The 22354-nt window shown below is 36.9% G+C and overlaps 1 protein-coding gene across 7 annotated transcripts in view; it reads left to right on the top strand.

Annotated features, from left to right (window-relative positions):
- RB1 (RB transcriptional corepressor 1) overlaps nucleotides 1–22354 on the top strand; it is a 132291-nt gene that overhangs the window by 6621 nt on the left and 103316 nt on the right. The gene's annotated exons all lie outside the window — the stretch shown is intronic.

Raw genomic sequence — 22354 nt, 5'->3', positions numbered from 1 at the left:
TTTCTGTGTCTTGAATGACAGTGTGGTAGAATAGAGTAGACCTTGGACCTCAGAGCAAAAAACTTTGTAATGTAGCTGTATGATTTTAGGCAAATTGGTTAATTCTCCGGTCTCTGTTTGCACATCTGTAAAGCAGAAATGATGTCTGAATGTCAGTTTCTTAGGGCTTTGCGTGTGTATATGTGTTTGTATATGTTTTTTGTGTGTATATATTCAAGGGCTTTGAAATATATTGCCCTTGATAGAGGCATTTTTATAGGTCATTATATTTAGAAAGATAATTGAAAAAAATAGTTTGGAATTGAAGTAATACTAGGCATTCCATTTAAGCTATACTGCAGAAATATGAAGGGGTTTCTCACTAACCTTAGAAAGCAGAATATCTATTTTAAAGTTATGTGTAGTGAAAGTTCTCTTTACCTGTAGTTTTCTAGTCCTTAGTAATATATGTACCCTTTCTGTTTGGCAATGGTGCTGGTATCCTTGTATGTGGCCAAGGATATCCTTGTATGTGGCCAAGGATTGTATGTAGTTGTTGCTGAGCCAAATGCACTTCAGAACACGTATGTGAACGTTATATTTGTATTACAGTTGTAGGATATTTGCCGCTTCTTTTCCTTCTGTTTCCAATCCTCAAATTAATTTTTTACAACATTTTATTATGGAGAATTGCAGATATTTATAAAAGTAGATAGAGAAAATAGTATGAATTCTCATATACCTCTTAACCAGCTTCAACAGTTATCAGTCATAGCCAAACTCTATTTCTCCCTGACCCCAGATTATTTTAAAGTATCCCAGATATGATGTTTTATCTGTACATATTTTATTATATATGGGGAAAAAATAAGAACTCTTAAAAAAATGACCACAGTTCATCACACCTGACAAAATTAATGAAAATTCCTTAATATCAAGTATCCAGTGTTCAAATTCTCGATTGTTTTATAAATTCTTTTTTTTTCCAGTATGTTCTAATGAGGATTTAAATAAGGTCCATACAGTATGATTGGTTGACTTGTGTCTTAAATCTCTTTTAATCTGTTGGTTTCATGTCTTCCTTCCCTCCCCCTTTTCCTTGTACCTCCTTCATTGTTTAACATATTTGCTAATTCTCTGTGTTTCCTAGAAATGGATCTAGAGGCCTGATCAGATCCTGGTTTGATATTTTCCGGAAGAAATACTTCAGAGATGTTGTGTGTATGACTATTAGTAGACACATAATGTCTTGTTATCTCTCTCTCTTTTTTTCTTTTTTTGATGTAAGCTATTATTGATGACCATTGACTAGATCCATTAGGGGTTGCTAAATGGTGAACTGATAACTTTATCATTCCGTTTTCAATTATTAGTTGTAATTCTTCTGTAAATGGAAACTTTCCTCCATCAATTATTCTTATTCTGAAGTACAGATCATTCAGGAAAGGTAGGATAAGTGCTTTATTCTTTGCTTTTATTGACTAGTTTTCAAGTTGATGAGTTTGTTTTGTAACATTCTGTAAAGGTGACCAATGATTATAATCATCTTTTCAAGTATTATCTTGACAGTACCAATAGCCCAGTTTGACTGTACATAGACATTTAGTAAGATCTTTACTCAGTGATATTATGACATACAGTTGACCCTTGAACAGTGTGCGGGTTAGGGGTGCCAACCCTCCACGCAGTCAACAATCCGCATATGCAGTTCCTTCGTATACAAGGTTCCTCTGTTTCCACAGTTTCACATCTGAAGGTTCAGCCAACCTTAGGTCACATAGTAGTATAGTATTTACTACTGAAAAAAAGTCTGCCTGTAAGTGGACGCACAGAGTTCATAGCCATGTTCTTCAAGGGTTAACTGTATTTTGTAACATCAAGAATGAAATGGGGGCTTCCCTGGTGGCGCAGTGGTTGAGAATCCTGCTGATGCAGGGGACACAGGTTCGTGCCCTGGTCCGGGAAGATCCCACATGCCGCGGAGTGGCTGGGCCCGTGAGCCATGGCCACTGAGCCTGTGCTCCACAACGGGAGAGACCACAACAGTGAGAGGTCCGTGTACCACACACACACACACAAAAAGAATGAAATGCATGTGAGATCATATAGTATTTAACCTTCGGGATTGTCTTTTTTCGTTCAGCATAATTCCCTGGAGATACAATGATGTTATATGTCAGTATATTAGTTTGCTAAGGCTGCTGCTGTAACAAAATACTACAGACTGGGTGGCTTAGACAACAGAAGTGTATTTTCTCACAGTTTTGGAGGCTGGAAATCCAAGATAAGATGTGGGCAGGTTTGGTTTCTTCTGAGGCCTCCCTCCTTGGCTTGCAGATGGCTGCCTTCTTCCTATGTTCTAGAATGGTTTTCCTGTGCCAATATCCCTGGCGCCTTTTTGTGTGTCAGATTTCCTGTTCATGTAAGGATGCTAGTCAGATTCAGTAAGGCCCACACATCTGTCCTCATTTTAATTTACTGTACCTCTTTGAGACCCTGTCTCCAAATACAGTTACATTCTCAGGTACTTGGGGTTAGGGATTCAATATAGGAATTTTGTGGGGGAAACACAATTCAGCCCATTGCAAATAGTTTGTTCGTTTTTTTTTTTTTTTGTAGTATTCCATGGTATGGCTGGACTGCAGTTTGTTTAATCATTCACTTATTGAAAGATGGATGTGCTGTTTATAGGTTTTAGCTATTATGAATAAAGCTGCTATGAACATTTGTGTATAGGTTTTTGTGTGGACATCAGTTTTCCACTCTAAGTAAACACCAAGGAGTGTGATTGCTGGATCCTGTGGTAAGATACTATGGTAAGAGTATGTTTATTTTTGTAAGAAACGTCCAGATTATATCCAGAGTGGCTGTATCATTAATGAAAGTTCTTATTGTTTCACATTCTTCCCAGCATTTGGTGTTGTCAGTGTTTTGAATTTTGTCCATTCTAATAGGTGTGCTCTCTCTCACTGTTTTATTTTGCAGTTCTCTAATGGTATGTAATGCTGAACATCTTTTCATATGCTTACTTGCCATCTGTACACCTTCTTTGGAGCGGTGTCTACACCTTGTGCCAATTTTTAAATCTGTTGTTTTATTTTCTTATTGTTTTAGGAGGAGTTTTAGGAGGAGTTTATGTATTTTGGGTAACAGTCCTTTTCAGATATATCTTTTGCCAATATTTTCTCCCATTCTGTGGCTTGACTTCTCATTCTCTTGACAGTGCCTTTCACAGAGCAGAAATATTTAATTTTAATAAAGTCCGGTTTATGAATTCTTTTCTGAATCATGCCTTTGGTTGGTATTGTATCTAAGTATCATTGCTATCATACTTCCTGACTTCAAATTATATTACAAAGCTACATTAATAAGAATAGAATGGGATTAGCATTCAAACAGACACATAGATCAATAGAAAAGAATAGAGAGCCCAGAAATAATCCCACACACATATATGGTCAATTAATTTGTGACAGAAGGAGCCAAGAATATATAATAGGGGTAAGACAGTGTCTTCAATAAAGGGTGCTAGGAAAACTGGACAGCCACATGCACAAAATGAAACTCACACCATAGACAAAAATGAACTTGAAGTGGATTAAAGACTTGAACATAAGAAACCATAAACTCCTAGAAGAAAACAGGTGGTAAGCTCCTTGATATCAGTCTTGGCGATGATTTTTTGAATTGGACACCAAAAGCAAAGGCAACAAAAGCAAAAATAAACAAATAGGACTACGTCAAAATAAAAAGCTTCTGTACAGGAAAGGAAAGTGTCAGTAAAATGAAAAGGCAACCTACCAATTGGGAGAAAATATTTGCAAATCATATATCTGATAAGGGGTTAATATCCAAAATACGTAAAGAACAAACAATCCAGTTAAGAACTGGGCAGAGGAACAGAATAGACGTATTTCCATAGAAGACATATGGATGGCTTACAGGTACATGAAAGGGTGCTTAGCATCTCTAATCATTGGGAAAATGCAAATCAAGCCACAATAAAATATCACTCACGTCTGTTAGAATGGCTTTTATCAAAAAGACAAAAAATAACAAGTGTGGGTGAGAATGTAGAGAAAAGGGAACCCTAGTACACTGTTGGTAAGAATGTATATTGGTGTAGCCACTGTGAAAGACAGTACGGAGGGAGGAGAGAGAGATTAAGATGGAGTTAAAGGACACAGGCTCACCTTCACTCACTTGAACACATCAAAACCAGAACTACATATAGAGCGATGTTTGGTGAAATTGACCCGGGGACTAGCAAGATGACTCTTCTACAACCAAGGCTGTAAAGGAAGAGCCACACAAAGGCTGGTAGGAAGGGAGGAGAAGCAATCTGGTCGGGACCTGTACCCGCTGTGGGGGACACAAGAGGAAGGGGATGTCACAGGCTTGGGAATTATCCCTGGGGGAGTAAGGGATTTGAGCCACATATTAGGCACCCTAGCCCAAGGGTCCAATGCTGGGAAGATGACCCCCTTAACTGGATTGAAAATCAGTGGGGCTTACTGGAGAGATATAAGAAACCGAGACACCGCTTTTGAAGAGCATGCACAGACTTGCTTCCTCCCAGTCACAGCACAGAGGCAGCAGATTGAAAACTTCCTGGGGCTCTGGCTGGCTTCTCAGGACCGCCCCAGTGTACTCCCCAGTCTGCACAGGGCTCCTGCTCCAGCGCCTCTTGCTCTGGTGCTGCACCCTACTAAGGCGCAGGCTACTGATGAGAGTGCGCACACTTGGAGGGATCCAAGCCTGCTTGGACCCAACCCCTGTCTCTGAGTGTGGAGGCAGCCATTGCCAGCATGTGTGTCAGTGTGTACACTTGGGAGGGAGTGAAACCAGATCCTGGGAGGAGAATGTTGTCACTCAAGTGAGGCTTCCTCGCACACACTCGAGAGGGAGCGAAACTAGCTCTAGGGTGGAGACTGCCATCGCAGTATTGTGTGCCCCTGCTCACACCTAGAAGGGAGCAAAACCAGGTCAGTAGCATGGCGCCAGCCCCTCAAGCCCTGACCCAGCCTCTAACGAAGGCATGCACACCAGAGGGTGGGGAGAATGAAAGCAGCACAGAAGTGCAGCCCCATGCCCTTGAGCCCTGGATGAGCCCCAAACCAAAACAGAGACTGCCACCCACGTAGCCGAAACCCAGTTCCCTCAGTACTACTGTTCCAGCCCCTTGAGCCCCGCCCCACCTCTCACAGGGCGGTGACAGCCGTTGAGCAGAGAAGCCCCAGCTCTGACTAGCCACTCCAACTTCAGCCCTACCTCCTACCAAAGTGTTGGCTGCCAGCACACCCTGAGGGAAGATCCAGACTGTGCTCACTTCAGATCCAGCAGTGCTCCTACCAAAGCAACTGGACACATGCAGACTGCATAGAGACATTCCCACATGAGGACATGCCTTCAAGACTGCGAGAGGTAACTGCTTCACCTAATTTCGTGGTGACAGAGAAAGTTAAACAAAATGAGAAGACAGAGGAATATGTTTCAAATGAAACAGCAAGAAAAAAACCCTGGGGGGAAAAAAACAGACTCTAATGAAACAGAGGTAAATACCTGATAAAGAATTCAAAGCCATAGTAATAAGTATGCTAACAGAACTGGGGAAAAGAATAGATGAACACAGTGAGAATTTTAACAAGGAACTACACACACACAAAAAAACAGAGCTGAAGAACACAATAACTGAAATTAAAAACACACTAGAGAGAATTAACTGCAGGTTAGGTGATACAGGAGAACACATAAGGGATTTGAAAGATAGAATAACGGAAATCACCCAGTCAGAACAACAAAAAGAAAAACAAATTTTAAAAAATGAGAAGAATAGTTTAAGGAACCTTTGGGACAATATCAGATGCACTAAAATTCAAAATATAGGGGTCCCAGAAGGAGAAGAGAGAGAGAAAGGGTAGAAAATGTAATTGTTGGAATTATGGCTGAAAACTTCCCAAACCTAGACAACTAAACAGATATCCAGGTGCAGGAAACACAGAGAGTCCGAAACAATATGAAACCAACACGTATCATAATTAAAATGGCAAAAGTTAAAGAGAGAAAAGGCAGCTAGAGAAAAGCAGTCACATACATTTCTGTTATTAGTAATTTGTGTCTTTCACTCTCTTTTTGTAGTTAATCTGACTATAGGCTTATTGATTTTATTGATCTTTTCAAAGTACCAGATTTTGTTTTCCTTGGTTTTTCTGTTGATTTTCTGTTTTCACTAATTCTTTTGTGTTTAGCTGGCTTTTTTATTGAAATGTTTAAATTCCTTTCTTATTTCCTTTTGTGTATTTTCTTTCATTGTTTTCTTTGTAGTTACCATGGAGATTACATTTAACATCCTAAAGTTTTAACACTCCAATTTGAATTTATTCAAGCTTAACTTCGATACATAGAAAATTATGCTTGTTCAACAGTCCTGTCCATACTCCTTTCAGTTGTTGATGTCACAAAATTATGTCTTTTTATATTGAGAGTCCAAAAACATAAACTAATAATTTTTAATGTATCAGTCTCTTAAATTATGTAGAAAACAAAAAGTGGAGTTACACATTATTATTACAATAATATCGTTTGCAATTGCCCATGTATAGACATTTTTAAAAATTTATTTATTTTATTTATCTTTGGCTGCAGTGGGTCTTTGTTGCTGTGCACAGGCTTTCTCTAGTTGTGGCGAGCGGGGGCTACTCTTCGTTGCGGTGCGCAGGTTTCTCATTGCGGTGGCTTCTCTTGTTGCTGAGCATGGGCTCTAGGCATGCATGCTTCAGTAGTTGTGGCTTGCGGGCTCTAGAGCGCAGGCTCAGTAGATGTGGCTCATGGGCATAGTTGCTCCGAGGCATGTGGGATCTTTCTGGACCAGGGATTGAACCTGTGTCCCCTGCATTGGCAAGCAGATTCTTAACCACTGCACCACCCGGGAAGTCCTGCCCATGTATATACTTTTACTGAGATCTTTATTTCTTCATATGGCTTTGAGTTACTAACTTTAGCCCTTTAATTTCAACCTGCAGGACTCCTTTTAGTATATGTGTAGTGGTAATGATAATTATCTTCCTCAACTTCTGTTTATCTAAGAATGTCTTAATTTCTTCCTCACTTTTGAAGGACAGTTTTGCTGCCTATAGCAATCTTGACTGACAGTTTTTTTCTTTTGGCACTTTGAATATATCAGCTCACTGCCTTCTGGCCTTCAGAGTTTCTGATGAGAAATCTGCAGATAATCTTATGGAAGATCCTTTATATATAATGGCTTGCTTCTTTCTTGCTGCTTTGAAAATTCTCCCTTTGTCCTTGGGACTGACAACTTACTTATAATATGTCTTGGAATGGGTCTCTTTGAGTTCATCCTACTTGGAGTTTAAGCTTCTTGGATGCTTGTATTCATGTCTTTCATCACATTTTGGAAATTTTGGCCATTATTTTAAAAAATATTTTCCTGTTCTTTTTTCCTCTCTCTTCTTCTGGAACTCCCATAATGCATATGTTTTTCTACTTAATGGTGTCTCACAGGTCCTTTAGTCTCTGTTTCCTTTTCTTCAGATTTTTTCTTTCTGTTTCTCAGACTCAGTACATTGTCCTATCTTCAAGTTTGTTGTTTCTTTCTTCTGCTTTCTCAAATCTCTCTGAATCTCTCTAGTGAATTTTTCATTTTGGTTATTATACTTTTCAGCTCCAGAATTTCTAGAGATTTCTTTTTTAGGTTCTATCTATTGATATTTCCATTTTGTTTGTACATCATTTTCTTGACATATCTTCCTTTAGTTCTTTGAGCATCTTTAAGACACTTGATTTAAAATTTTCATCTAGTAAATGTGCCATCAAATCTTTCTCAAGGACACTTTCTTCTTTTTTTTTTTTTTTTTTCTTTTTTGTGGTACGCAGGCCTCTCACTGTTGTGGCCTCTCCCGTTGTGGAGCACAGGCTCCAGATGTGCAGGCTCAGTGGCCATGGCTCACAGGCCCAGCCACTCCACGGCATGTGGGATCTTCCTGGACCGGGGCACGAACCCATGTCCCTTGCATCAGCAGGCGGATTCTCAACCACTGTGCCACCAGGGAAGCCCAAGGACACTTTCTGTTGGCCAACTTTTTTTTCCTTTAAATGAGCCATACTTTCTTGTTCTTTGTATGCATTGTCATTTTTTTGTTGAAAACTGGACATTTGAATCTAATAATGTGGTAAGTCTGATATCACATTCTCCCTACTTCCCTAGAGTTTGCTGTTTTTTTGTTTGTTTGTTTTAATTTTTGTTTGGTTTGGTTTTGATTGTTGTAGGCTATGTCTGTGCCAGGGATCAGCCTGAAGTATAAACTTAAGGTCTTCTCAGGCCTTTTCTGACTCTGTGCCTTTCTTGGGTATGCACTGTGACTTTCTAATTTCCTCCATTTATTTGGTTGCTTTTGAATGTCTTAGTCCAATGTCTGGCTCCCAAAAGAGGAAAAAGAGAAAAAAATGAAGAGTAGGGGGAAGGTGCCAACTTTTTAAATCTCTTGGCAGTCACTTCAACTAGAGGGAGAGGTGCTTACAACAATGGGGGAGGTGCAACAACAGTAGCCCCCACCTCTTTGCCTGCTCCTCCGTGATGAGCAGCAATAAGTGATCAGAGCACAGATCTGTGAAATCTGGAGGACTGGGTCCTTTCTGCCCACCCTGGCTCCTGCAGATTCTGTGCAGGCTGTTCCAGGAACATGTGCATAGTTGCCTGCCATGTGGGTGACAGTTGGCCATGGGTACCTGTTTCTGTGTTCAGAGCTGAAATTGACAGAAATTAACTATCATTTACCTTCTTTGCCTTCCCCTGGAAGTTGTAAGCCTTTAATAGACTCCAGAGTTCCAGAATAGTTACGTCAGACAGATTCTGCCAGTGCAACTGTTGTCTGGGTGGGGAGACGGATTTCTAGTGCTTCCTACTCTGCCATCTTCCCAGAATTCTCTCTTCATATGAATTTTAGGATCAATTTGTCAGTTTCTTTTAGAAAGACAGTTGAGATTTCAGTAGGGATTATACTGAATCTCTAGATTAATTTGGGGAGTATTGCCATCTTAACAATAATATCTTCAGATGCATGAACATGAAATGTCTTTCCATTTATTGAGATATTCTTTAATTTTTCAACCGTATTTTTAGTTTTTAGAGTACAAGCCTTGTGATTAAAATATTATTCCTAAGTATTTTATTCTTACTGATTCTGTTATAAATGGAATTCATTTTCGGTTTTTGGTTTATTCATTGCTGGTATATAGGAATACAGTTGACTTTTGCATGTTGATTTTGTATACTGCAAACTTGCTGAATTCATATTTTAATTCAAATAGTTTTTTAGTGTATTCCTTAGGATTTTCTGAATACAAGATCATATTGTCTGCAAATAGAGATAGTTTTACTTCTTCCTTTATAATCTGGATGCGTTTTATTTCTTTTTCTTCCCTAATTGCCCTGGCTAGAACGTTCAATACATTGTTGTCTTTTTCCTTATCTTAGGGGGAAGAACATTCAGTCTTTTACCATTACTTATGATGTGGGCTTTTTGTAGATGCCTTTGTCAGATTGAGGACGTTCCCTTTTATTCCTGTTGTATTGAGTGTTTTGTCAAATGATTTTGGATTTTGTCAAAAGATTTTTCTGCATCTATTGAGATAATCATATGTTCTTTTCTCCTTATTGATATAATGTATTATATTATTTTAAGATTTTAAACAACATTGCATTTTTAGGATAAAGTGGTACTTATCCTAAAAATCCCACTTGGTCATAGTCTGTAATTCTTTTTATATATTTGTAAGTTTGGTTTCCTCATATTTTGTTGAGGATTTTTTTTTTTTTTGGCTGTGTTGGGTCTTTGTTGCTATGCGTGGGCTTTCTCTAGTTGTGGTGAGTGAGGGCTACTCTTCATTGCAGTACGCGGGCTTCTCGTTGTGGCTTCTCTTGTTGCGGAGCACATGCTCTAGACGCACAGGCTTCAGTAGTTGTGGCACGTGGGCTCAGTAGTTGTGGCTTGCGAGTTCTAGAGCTCAGGCTCAGTAGTTGTGGTGCACGGGCTTAGTTGCTCCACGGCATGTGGGATCTTCCCGGGCCAGGGCATGAACCTGTGTCCCTGGCGTTGGCAGTCAGATTCTTAATCACTGCGCCACCAGGGAAGCCCTTTGTTGACGATTTTTATGCATATGTTCATAAGAGATTTTAGTCTCTATTTTCTTTCCTTGTAATGTCTTTGTATGATTTTAGTGTCAGGGTAGTACTGACCTCTCACAGAAGGAGTTGGGAAATGTTTCCTCCTCTTCAGTTTTTATGGAGCAATTTGGTGAATTGATATTAATTCTACTTTAAATGTTTGGTAGAATTAACCAGTGAAACCATCTGAGCCTGGACTTTTCTTTGTATAGAAGTTTTAAAATTACTAATCAAACCTCTCACCTTGTTAGAGGTCTTTTCAGATGTCAGTTTCTTTTTGAGTTCTTTCGGTCCAACTCTTTTGGAGTTGTATCTTTTTAGAAATTTGTCCATTTCATCTGTGTTATCTAATTTGTCAGCATGCAGTTGTTCATAGTATTCCTGTTATAATTCTTTTTTTATTTCTGTAAGGTTGGTCTTAATGTCCTTATTTCATTCCTAATTTTAGCTAATTTGAGTCTTTCTTTTTTCTTGATCAATCTAACTAAAAGCTTCTCTATTTTGTTGTTTTTTTTCAAAAAAACAGTCTTTGGTTTTATTTTTTCTCTTCTATTCTGTAAAAAATTTAATCAAACATTTCCTTCCTATCCTTCTTACCATTTAATGTTTTAATTGTAATATATATGTTGGATAACATTATTAAAGTTCATCATGAACTTTCATCATGAACTACTCAGATATATCTAACATATAATTATGTATAATTGTTATAATAATATATAATTTGACTTCCTACTTTTAAAATTGCTTTTTCTTCATGAAAGTTTTTACTGTTGGCCAGTATTGTTTACTGCAGTATATTTTCTTCTTTCTGAGGATCCGTGGAAGGAATTTTACTCTCATCTCTGAATGAAGACTAGGTAGGCTTCTTCTGAGAAGCTATTTTATTTTATTTTATTTTACTTTGTGGTCATTATGAATCTTACAACTGATTGTTTACTGTTTTGAATTCCACCTTTCAACGCATAGTATGTAGTTTTTCAGATACTAACATCTTGTCATTTTTTTCCCACCATTTCTATATTTCCCTTTCAGCATTTCAAAAATATATATATTCATATATAAACACACACCCATATATATTCAAAACTCAAATATACTTGTTATAAAAAAATTTTATAATAATAGAGTGAAAAGTGAATATCCTTGCTCTCTTTGTATTCCCACTTCCATAGAAATAACCACTGATAAATTTTTTGCTCATTCTATCCTTCCAACCCTTCCTCACTTCCCCTTTCACACCCCCACACACAAAGGATTTTTATTTTACCTCACTGAGGTCTTATTATTTACTTACACTTTTTAGCCTATTTATTTTCAGTGTGTTTGAAATAGGCAGTAGATTCAGATGGTTCAAGATTCAAAAGAAATAAAAATGTAAACAGTGAGAAGTCTCTCATTCTTTCCCCTAAGCTGCCTGCTTCTCCTCTGTAGGCAGCTAATAAAAGTTTCTAGTTTTTGCATTTTTCTGTACCTTGCTTTTTTCATGTAGTGATGTATCTTGAAGAACACCTCTCCCTCTGTGTTTAGCTTAATCTTTTTAGTGGATATATTTCCCATTGTATAGATGTGTAATTTATTTATATATTTCCCTGTTAACAAATATTTAGTTTATTTTTGAACATATGATACAAACTGCTGCAGTGAATAGCTTTTTATATACATTTAATGCACAAATGAGAGTACTGCTGTAGTATAGATTCCTAGAAGTGAAACCACTGGGTCAGAAGACATTCACATTTTAAAAATTTAATAGATTATGTCTTTGCTCATAGAATAAAATCTTTGCTGATATCTCACTTTTCCAGTGAGGCCTAAGACTGTTTAATACTGTAATCTGCCCCTACTTCTCCCTCAAATTCTCTATTCACTTTACCCTGCTTTTTAAAAATTTGAAGGATAGTTGTTTACAATGTTGTGTTGGTTTCTAGCGTACAGCAAAGTGATTCAGTTACGCACGTGTGTGTGCATGTGTATATTGTTACAAGATACTGAATATAGTTCCCTGTGCTGTACAGTAGGACATTGTTGTTTACCTATTTTATAATTTTTTTTTTTGGCTGTATTGGGTCTTTGTTGCTTCATGTGGGCTTTCTCTAGCTGTGGCCAGCAGGGGCTACTCTTCATTGCGGTGCTTCTCGTTGAGGTGGCTTCTCTTGTTGCAGAGCACAGGCTCTAGGCACGTGGGCTTCAGTAGTTGTGGCCCGTGGGCTCAGTAATTGTGGCTTGCAGGTTCTAGAGCACAGGCTCAGTAGTTGTGGTGCACAGGCTTAGTTTCTCTGTGGCATGTGGGATCTTCCCAGACCAGGAATCGAACCTGTGTCCCCTGCATTAGCAAGTGGATTCATAACCACTGTGCCACCAGGGAAGTCCACTTATTTTATAATTTTATATATAGTAGTGTGTATCTGTTAATCCCAAGCTCTTTCCCCTTTGGTAACCATAAGTTTGTTTTCTGTGTCTGAGTCTGTTTCTGTTTTGTCCATAAGTTCATTTGTATCATTTTTTAGATTCCACATGTAAGTGATATCATATGATACTTGCTTTTGTCTGTCTGACTGACTTCACTTAGTATGATAGTCTCTGGGTCCATCCATGTTGCTGCAGATGGCATTATTTCATTCTTTTTGATGGCTAAGTAATACTCAGTTGTGTATATATTACCACATCTTCTTTATCCGTTCATCTGTTGATGGACACTTGGCTGCTTCCATGTGTTGGCTGTTGTAAATAGTGCTGCTATCAACATTGGGGTTCATGTATCTTTTCAAATTAGAGTTTTCTCCAGATTTATGCCTAGGAGTGGAATTGCAGCATCATATGGTAGCTCTATTTTTAGTTTTTTAAGGAACCTCCATACTGTTCTCCATAGTGTCTGCATCAATTTACATTACCACCAACAGTGTGCGATACCTGCTCTTTTTTCTCTCTTTCTTTTTAAAATTTTATTAATTTTTTTTATTTTTGGCTGCATTGGGTCTTTGTTGCTGTGCGCGGGCTTTCTCTAGTTGCAGCGAGTGAGGGCTACTCTTCATTGCGGTGCATGGGCTTCTCATTGCGGTGGCTTCTCTTGTTGCAGAGCACAGGCTCACTAGTTGTGGTGCACGGGCTTAGTTGCTGTGCGGCATATGGGATCTTCCTAGACCAGGGCTTGAACCTGTATCTTCTGCATTGGCAGGTGGATTCTTAACCACTGTGTCACCAGGGAAGGCCTCTTTTTCAAACATAGTATATAGTTTACTTATAGATACTGATTTTTGTTTATTATCGTTCTCTTCCCCCTGAAATGTCAGCTCCAGGAAACAGGAATGTTTATTTTGTTTACTGATATAATCCTAGCAGTTTTAATAGTGCTCAGTGCTTGGTAGGCATTTAGTAAATATTTGCTGAATAAATTAAATGAATTAGAGAATAAGGTACAAAATTATCCTTCCTAAAATGCCCAATTTCTTTACCCACATATTTTGGATTTGGGGGTCTTATTTTATATAGTTTTCTAAGATTAAAAAAAATTCTTTCTAGTACACGTTAGGATATAAATGACTGAAAACAGCTATAATATATTTCTTTAAAAAAACTACCCCCCCCTCAATTCCCCACAAACATAGAGACAAACTCTAAGTTTTATTCTCCATATTAGAAGTAGATACCAGAAGGATACATCACATACTATATAGCATCTTCTTTTCCAAAGGATTGGAATGACTGTGTTGTTGTAGGCTTCCAGGTTTGCTAGGATATCTTCAATCTCAATTTAATAGGACTATTTGTTTCTCTGTACTTAAACATCTTTATGCCCTATATAAATATAATTTAGATAAAACAGATGTTGTTTTGAAATAAATGATTGTAAATGATCTATCAGTGAATTAATTAATGTTTTCCTTATTATGTACATTATAGTTTTAGAGGCCTGATATTCATAATTATTGATGTTCAGATTGGTAGTTATTTCTGTCTATTACATGTTCAGCTATAAACAGATAGTCAAGTTTATATGAGACTTAGATATTTAGGAGAGCTTTGAAGTGAATTATTTTATCAAAATTTCCTATTCCTCTTCCTGTTTTAATTTACCTCTTTTCAATATGTGCTCTGATTTTCTCATTCTACAAACTTTTTTTAAGGTAAGTTGAATCAGAATTATCAATATATTGCAGTCAGAAACCACCAAACTTTCCCCACCTTAGATCTGTTTTAAGAAGTTTACCAAACTTAGTTTATTAAATAATAATTTTTCCTAGTTTTATTCAAGTCAATACAAAGCTGCCAGCCAGTGCTTTTTTATCAATGTAAAGGTAAATTGTGTTACCTTGCTGCATTGAATTCTAGCAAAAGTGAAGTTTTTGCTACTTTAGTTACTGAGGCATTATTGAAAGTAAACATATGGGTTCTCTTAAGTTTTTAAAAATTTGAGCACATTTGCCAAAGATTATCATTTTATGATTTGGAACCCTAGAAACTCCCAGACCACAGGACTTGATGATCAGCGATCCCTTTCATTTCCCTTCCAATTGAGATTCTTTCATTTTAATGCCAACTCATTTATTCATTAGTTATGTTTTCATTTTTTCAAGTATTATATGTGATACTGGTAGAAGGAGTTGACATGCAAACTTTGGAAGATACCTTTTATATATATAATTAAATCTGAGTTGTAGGAGTTGACTTACTCAGTTTTTTTCATCTTTTTTTCTAAGAGTGGTAGACATCGATTTCATTGATCTTTTACAGAAAAACCAATTAATTAGTCGTTGTTTTAATATGGCGGCAGTTTTCTCTCCTCTGTGGCTATATCTTCTTGGGTGGATCATCTTTTGGGCCTTTGACTCAATAAAGCAAGCAGAGAGCTTGACTAGAAACTAAGTTCCAGGTCAGTTATATATCACATGTTTAGGAAATGAGGTCTGTAATATCATTTGTTTGTGTGAGTTAGTCCTGTTGATACTCACTAGGTTATCAATGTGTGATCAGGAGCTAAAGAAACTAGTAGAACCAATATTCTTACCTTATATTTTTTACTCATGATTCAGTTGCTGCTTGTTTCTCGGAGCAATACTAGAAGGAAAAGAGAAAGTTAAAAAGTCATTCTGGGGCTTCCCTGGTGGCGCAGTGGTTGAGAGTCCGCCTGCCAATGCAGGGGACACGGGTTCATGCCCCGGTCCAGGAAGATCCCACATGCCGCGGAGCCGCTGGGCCCATGAGCCATGGCCGCTGAGCCTGCGCGTGTGGAGCCTGTGCTCCGCAACCAGAGAGGCCACAGCAGTGAGAGGCCCGCGTTACCACAAAAAAATAAAAAAAAAAAAAAAAAAAAAAAGTCATTCTGTCCTGTGCAGGGGGATGACTATTGCTACTGCTCTTTAAAAAAATGTGCATTTAACATCAAGTTAGTGCTGGGCATTGTACTAGGTTTTGGGGGTATAGCGGTGTATTAGATGTAATTATGTCTTCAAAATGCTTACAGACTAGTTGAGATATGGACAATTGAGCAAGTAAGTAAACTGAACTTAAGTTTACTTAAGTGCTTAAATAGGCCTATCCATTCAGTTCTGTAAGAGCTCTTAAAGGAGGGAGCCCCAGGTACTCAATTCTTGGGCAGAAGGCTAGATGAATCTCAACTTGCCAGGTACATATTTGTCTGGGAGTAGAGTCAACTCTCTCCCCACAAAGGCATTGTGTAACTGGATGGCTAATTCAGTTGGTGTTCACCCTTGAATATGGTATCAAAAACATGATTGAGTACAAGTAAAGTTAGCTTTTACATTCTTCTTGACTGTGCTACTCTTGCCTTTTGCTTCTTCTGACCACATCAAAGAATTTCCTTAACACTAACTGCTGAGGGCTAATATTATGCAAGTGAGAGGGAGGATTTTCTGGCATATTAGCATGTTATCCCTTTTGTTCCTACGTATAACCTTGGTAAGGAGGAAATCCAGCAGTGGAAGATAAAGGCAGCTCTTATCCCCTCTACTTCTCTGATACATTTAACTTGTAACTTTATGGCTAATCATGCATTACAGTCTCATGAGTCTAGTGTAAGGATGTATCCTTTTGACCCTGAGATAAGAGCATATTTCTTATGGCTTATTTCCATCTTTGTCATGGGTGATATTTTTAAAAGGGAAGATAAGAGAGAGTAGTGTTTTTAACTTTTAAAATTTCAGTTTGAATTCATGTTGGTTATGATAGCATGACTAGTAAGATAACCTACTTTTCAGATGTTTCCAAGATGATTTATGTTACCACTTGGTGGAGCTCTTTTATAAGTTAGTGCTTGTGATAAAGCAAGTACAAGTCATCACTAATTCGGGGTTGTCAATTGGGTGGTTCAGGTGAACTAAATTAAACGACAGCTTAAATAGGTAACCTCTTAAGTGTTGATTGTAGATTTCTATTTAAACTATAGTATATGTAATTACAGTTTTAATATTTTCTCAAGAATATTCTTAATTTTTCTCTCTCCTGCTTTATATAAATTTAGTACTTTTAAATTGACTTACTTTCCCCATTTTATAGTTGTTAGGTAATTTAGAAAATGTATCTAGTGTTAATGAAGAAAATGAAAATCATTTGTAATCCTACCACCTAGAGATAATAGTTAACATTTTGATATATATTTGCCTTTCCTTCCTTTTAAAACTTTTTCACAAAATTGGAGTCAAAATATACACAGAATTTTGTATTCTGGTGGTTTTTTTCTCTTAATATGTCTTTGGTATTTTCCCATGTCCTTATAATCTTTGAAATGTTTTAACTAAGAGTTTTATGTTATTCTATGATATAGCTCGATCATAATTTTTTAACTGTTTTATTTAAAGATATTTAAGCTTTTCCCACTATTTTTACTCTTATAAATAATTCTTTGAACATATATTACACTAAATCTTGACTCAACACTCCAATTATTTTCATAGGATAAATTCTTAGAGATAAAACTGAACTCTTAAGGATCTTGACGCATATTTGCAAATTGTCCTTCAACTGACACTATTCTGAGGTTCAGTATTTTCAAAACATGTTTATTGGAAATTACTGTTTTTTTCTTTTGCAAAATACTTTTTCTTACCCTTTCCCCATTATTTTCTTCTTTTATTTATTTATTTATTTATTTATTTATTGGTCATTCTTTTGGCTGAGTAAAAATTACTTTTCCTGTTTTTTTTTTTTTTTTTTTGTGTGTGTGTGTGTGTGGTACATGGGCATCTCACTGTTGTGGCCTCTCCCATTGCGGAGCTCAGGCTCCAGACGCACAGGCTCCGCGGCTGTGGCTCACGGGCCCAGCTGCTCCGCGGCACGTGGAATCTTCCCGGACTGGGGCACAAACCCATTTTCCTGCACAAACCCACCTGCATCGGCAGGCGGACTCAACCACTGCGCCACCAACAAAGCCCACTTTTCCTCTGTTTTAACAATTTTTAAGGGGCTGTTTTGAGCCCATTTCATAATTCTCAACTAAATTTTCAAGAAAACAAATCAGTTACAGATTTTAGGTTGTAAATGGCTATTGGAAAATAGGGCCTGGATCTTGAGAGAGCAGTAAGGGCTGGAAAGCAGGATGAGATATGAGAAACATCTGTATGGGGGTGATGAGGGTGCTATAGAAGTGGATGAGATTGTGGAGGAAAAGAGACGGTTCTGGGAAAAAGTCCTTGGAGTTAGGAAACACTGAAAAAGTTGGGAGAAATAAAGAGAATGAGGATATTAGAGTGTTTAAAAAGCTAAGGGAAAAAGTTTCATTACAGTGGTGTTAGATGCTGTATACAGGACTTTGTGGATGAAACCAAAAGAAAAGGCCATTCAGTTTAGAAAGAGAGCGGTCTTTGGAGACTTAGAGAATAGCGTCAGTAGAATAGTGCTTATATAGTAGATGTGTTCAGTGGATGCAGTAGGTGTGACTGTGAGAGTGTACATGATGAGTATGTGTGTGAATAGTGAGAATAGTGAGAGTTTTAGATGTGTGGTTAGGCCAGGAGCTTGATAAAGTCCAGGGATAGGTTTTTTTTTTTTTTTTTTTTAAGGTAGTGCAAGCTTATCTAAAGGGAAATAAGTGTTTAGAAAGAACTGTTAGAGAAATTACAGGAGACAGAGGGAAGAATTAATAAACTAGGTCTTGAAGGAGATGAGAGGCAGTGTGATCCAAAGTGGGAGGTATGGAGGGATTAGATATATTAATTTGAGAGTGGAGGAGAATGTCCATTTGTCAAAGTCAGAAGAGGAAGTTGAAGATGCAGAGACATTTGGGGGAAGACTGAAATTTATGGTATTTAGAAATTATTTGATGTGGAGAAAAATGTTGAGGCTTTTGGTATTGTGATTCTCTAACCTTCTCAGGAAAATAGAAATGAAGAGTACAGAATAGTAAAATAGTTAAGCCTACAGGACTCTTAGTGGGGTGATGAGATTAAGGATTTCAGTAGTGAAAATGTTAGGAACATCAATGTAGAAATGTAATTAAGGAAATATTCTTAAATAAATGGAATAATACTAAATTGAGTGTTAAGAAACTTGGGTTTTAGGTCTGTGGCATCGACTGTCTGTGTTGAGCAAGTCTCAACACTCTAGTCTTTAATTTCTTAATCTGCACAATGAGAAGTAAATTAGATGTCCTTTACAGATTTAAAAATCTTGAATCAAACTGAACTAAAAAAGAATAAAACATAGCTACAGTAATCAAGACATTGTAGTACTAGTAAAAAGAAAGACAAGTAGGTCACTGGAACTGAACAGAGAATCCAGAAATAGAATTCACACATATATAGTCAGTCTTTGCACACAGAGGTGCTAAGGTAATTCATTGGAGGAAGGATATTCCTCTTAACAAACGATGTGGGAGCAATTGGACGTCCATATGCACAAAATGAACTTTAATCTCTATCTTGCACCATTTATAAAAATTAATTCATATGAATCGTAGATCTAAACTTGTAGAAGATGACATAGGAGAAAATCCTCATGACCTTGGGTTAAGCAAAGATTTCATAGATGGTACCACCAAAAGCATGATCTATAAAGCAAAGTAATAAATTGAGCTCCATCAAAATTAAAAACTTATGCTCTTTAACATACACTATTTAGGAAAATGAATAGCCAGAGATTGGGTGAAAATTTTTGCAAAACACATATCTGTTAAGCGATTTGAATCCAGAATGTATAACTAATTCTTACAACTTAATAAGACAAACAACTGAATAGAAAATTGCTAAAAGATTTGAAAAGACCCTTTACCAAAGAAGAGATATGGATGTTAAGTAAGATTTGAAAAAATACTCAATGTCATTAGTCCTTGGGAAAAGGTACCATTACATACCTACTAGGATGGCTAAAAAACAGGCTAGAACAGACAAGCAAAAACTAAGTGCTAGTAAGGATGTGAAGCAGCTGGAACTCTCACTTGTTGCTGGTGGGAATGCAAAATGGTACAGCCACGTTGGAAAACAGTGTACTCGTTTCTTATAAACTTAAACTTGTATTTAACATAGAACTTAGCATTCCTTAACTAGATATTCAACCAAGAAAAATGAAAACATACATCCACTTAAAGATCTGTAGTTGGATATTTAAGGCTAGGGTTAGTAGCCTTATTCATAGCAGTGTATTCAGCTGTTGGAATAGATAAATAAATTGTGGCATATTCATAAAATGGAGTGCTACTCAACAAGTGAAAGGAGTAAATACTAATATTATAGATACAACAATATGGATGAGTCCTCAGAAGCATTATGCTAAGTGAAAGCAGCCAGACAAAAAAGGCTACAGACTGTATAATTCCATTTGTATGATATTTTGGAAAAGGAATTGAAATTAGATCAGTGGTTTCCAGGGGCTGGAGGTCAATAAACATGATTTCTTACACACACACACATACACACATACACACACATACACAACTCCAGCATTCCTTAGCATTCCCAGGAATGGATGTTTTCGGTGTGGAGAAGGTTGGATTATGGATAGTATTGAGACAGATATGATATAGAGGAATGAGTGCTAGATTCACTGATAATAGTGCTGTTGCTGATAGTTGTGATTCAATGAGTATGATGCGGGGCACCATGCTGATTACTTAAGTGCATCCTCAGAGACTTCCCTGGCATTCCAGTGGTTAAGAATTTGCACTTCACTGCAGAGGGCACAGGTTTGACCCCTGGTTGGGGAACTAAGATCCTGCATGCCGCCATGTGAGGCCAAAAACTAACTAATTAAATAAATAAATAAAGCGTCCTCACTGTTAATTTTCATAGTGACTCTGATTAGATATTATCATCATCCCTATTTTAGTAGAAACTGAGGTCTAATTGGATTTAAGCAAGTTGCTCACAATTATACCACTAGAGTATTCAAACTCTTGAATGTTTGACACCAAAATCCATGTTCTTAACATAAATAAAAGTATAAGTCCCAGGGAGACAGGGAATTTTGTTTGTTTCTGTTTTCATCGCTGTATCCCCAGTCATAAAACCATGGCAGTTGCATAATGAGTATTTCTTTTTTTAAAATGAGTATTTCTTTAAAAATTATTAGAGATATCAAATTTTGGAAGATATAAAAAGACAAACTGGAAGAGGCAAAGAAAACTATATGAAGATATATGATTTTTTTTTTTTTTTTTTTTTTTTTTTTTTTTTTTTTTTGCGGTACGCGGGCCTCTCACTGTTGTGGCCTCTCCCGCTGCAGAGCACAGGCTCCGGACGCGCAGGCCCAGCGGCCATGGCTCACGGGCCCAGCTGCTCCGCAGCATGTGGGATCTTCCTGGACCGGGGCACGAACCCGTGTCCCCTGCATCGGCAGGCGGACTCTCAAGCACTGCACCACCAGGGAAGCCCAAGATATATGATTTTTAAATGATTGCAAATATGGTGGTTAGACTGATGTTTCCCATTTAGGCATTTATCATATCAGATGACTTTGTATTAAATTATGTTATTTGTGTTCCAGTATAATTTACTATTTTAAAAAGTGAACAGAATGATTATAGAGTAGGATTTTGTAGTTAATTCTCATCTTCATGGCTTTGTAAATTTTTTCCCTCTGGCAAATTTCGGTGGCATCCAGATATAAGCTCAGACCAAGTGGATGTTATAGGTTACAACTAAAACGCAAGCCCTTTCCATATCTATCTCTATCGCTCTCTATAATTCTATATCTAGAATCTTAAATACTTTAATCTAGAAATTCTACTTCTAGGACTCTCTTAATTGGAAACTGATTATTTGCATAGATTAACAAAAATATTTGTGCATGAATCATTTGGTTGTATAACATTGATCTCATCTGTAATATGGTTCCCTCTAAAGAACTAAATCAAATATAGGTGATTAAAATATTTAATATTCTCAAGTTTAGAAGGAACATTTATTTTTCTTCCATAGATAACTGTGTATGAAGAAGAAAAAACACTTTATCTATATATATAGTTAATTGGGATGCAGCTAGAACATCAACAATATCAACAACAAAAACAACAAGATTTATAAATCATCTGAAATAAAGGTCACACATTTTGCTTATAGGAAAGTTCCTCAGGTCCTTAAAAATCAGGACCTATGTATACATTTTATTTAGGCATTTTATCATTTCACATGAGCTTGTGTTGAATCATGTTTGCTATGTCCTAATAAAATTTGCTATTTAAAAAAAAATGAATAAAGCACATACTCAATTTTAACAAGCTTAATACTTCATTTCCCAACTTTAAAAGAGTAAAAAAAAGATTGGAGTTGCTGAAGAAGACACATTGAGAGAAGTTAGGTTCAACAGGTGATAGCCTGAGAGCAAAGAAGCAAACCAAAATCATGATAAGAATTAAGCATAAAAATTAAAAAATCATGGTAGTTTGGAAGTTGTTTATTATAGAGACAAACAACCTTTTACATCTTAGTAGTTCCTGAGAAATTGACCATAGTAACGTAAATACTTATAAGTATATACATGTATGAGTTTATGTTCATTCATTTTATTAAAACATACTTAATAGTCATTATAACAGTCAAGCAACATACACTTTGTTGTTCAGTTTCAGAAATAGTAAGTATGTAGTCTAGTTTCAACGTCAAATTTATTGAAGTATAATTTATATACACTGAATCAACCAGTTTTAAGTGAACAGTTCAATAGGTTTTGACAAATGTTATTTAACCATTGAGATCTAAAAATTGTTTATTACTCCAGAAAGTTGTCTCATTCTCTTTTGTC

The sequence above is a fragment of the Kogia breviceps genome, chromosome 16 (genome assembly GCF_026419965.1).
Source record: "Kogia breviceps isolate mKogBre1 chromosome 16, mKogBre1 haplotype 1, whole genome shotgun sequence".
NCBI classification, from domain to species: Eukaryota; Metazoa; Chordata; class Mammalia; order Artiodactyla; family Physeteridae; genus Kogia; species Kogia breviceps.
Note: the sequence above shows the minus strand (reverse complement) of the source record. Positions and strands in the feature narration are given on the sequence as shown.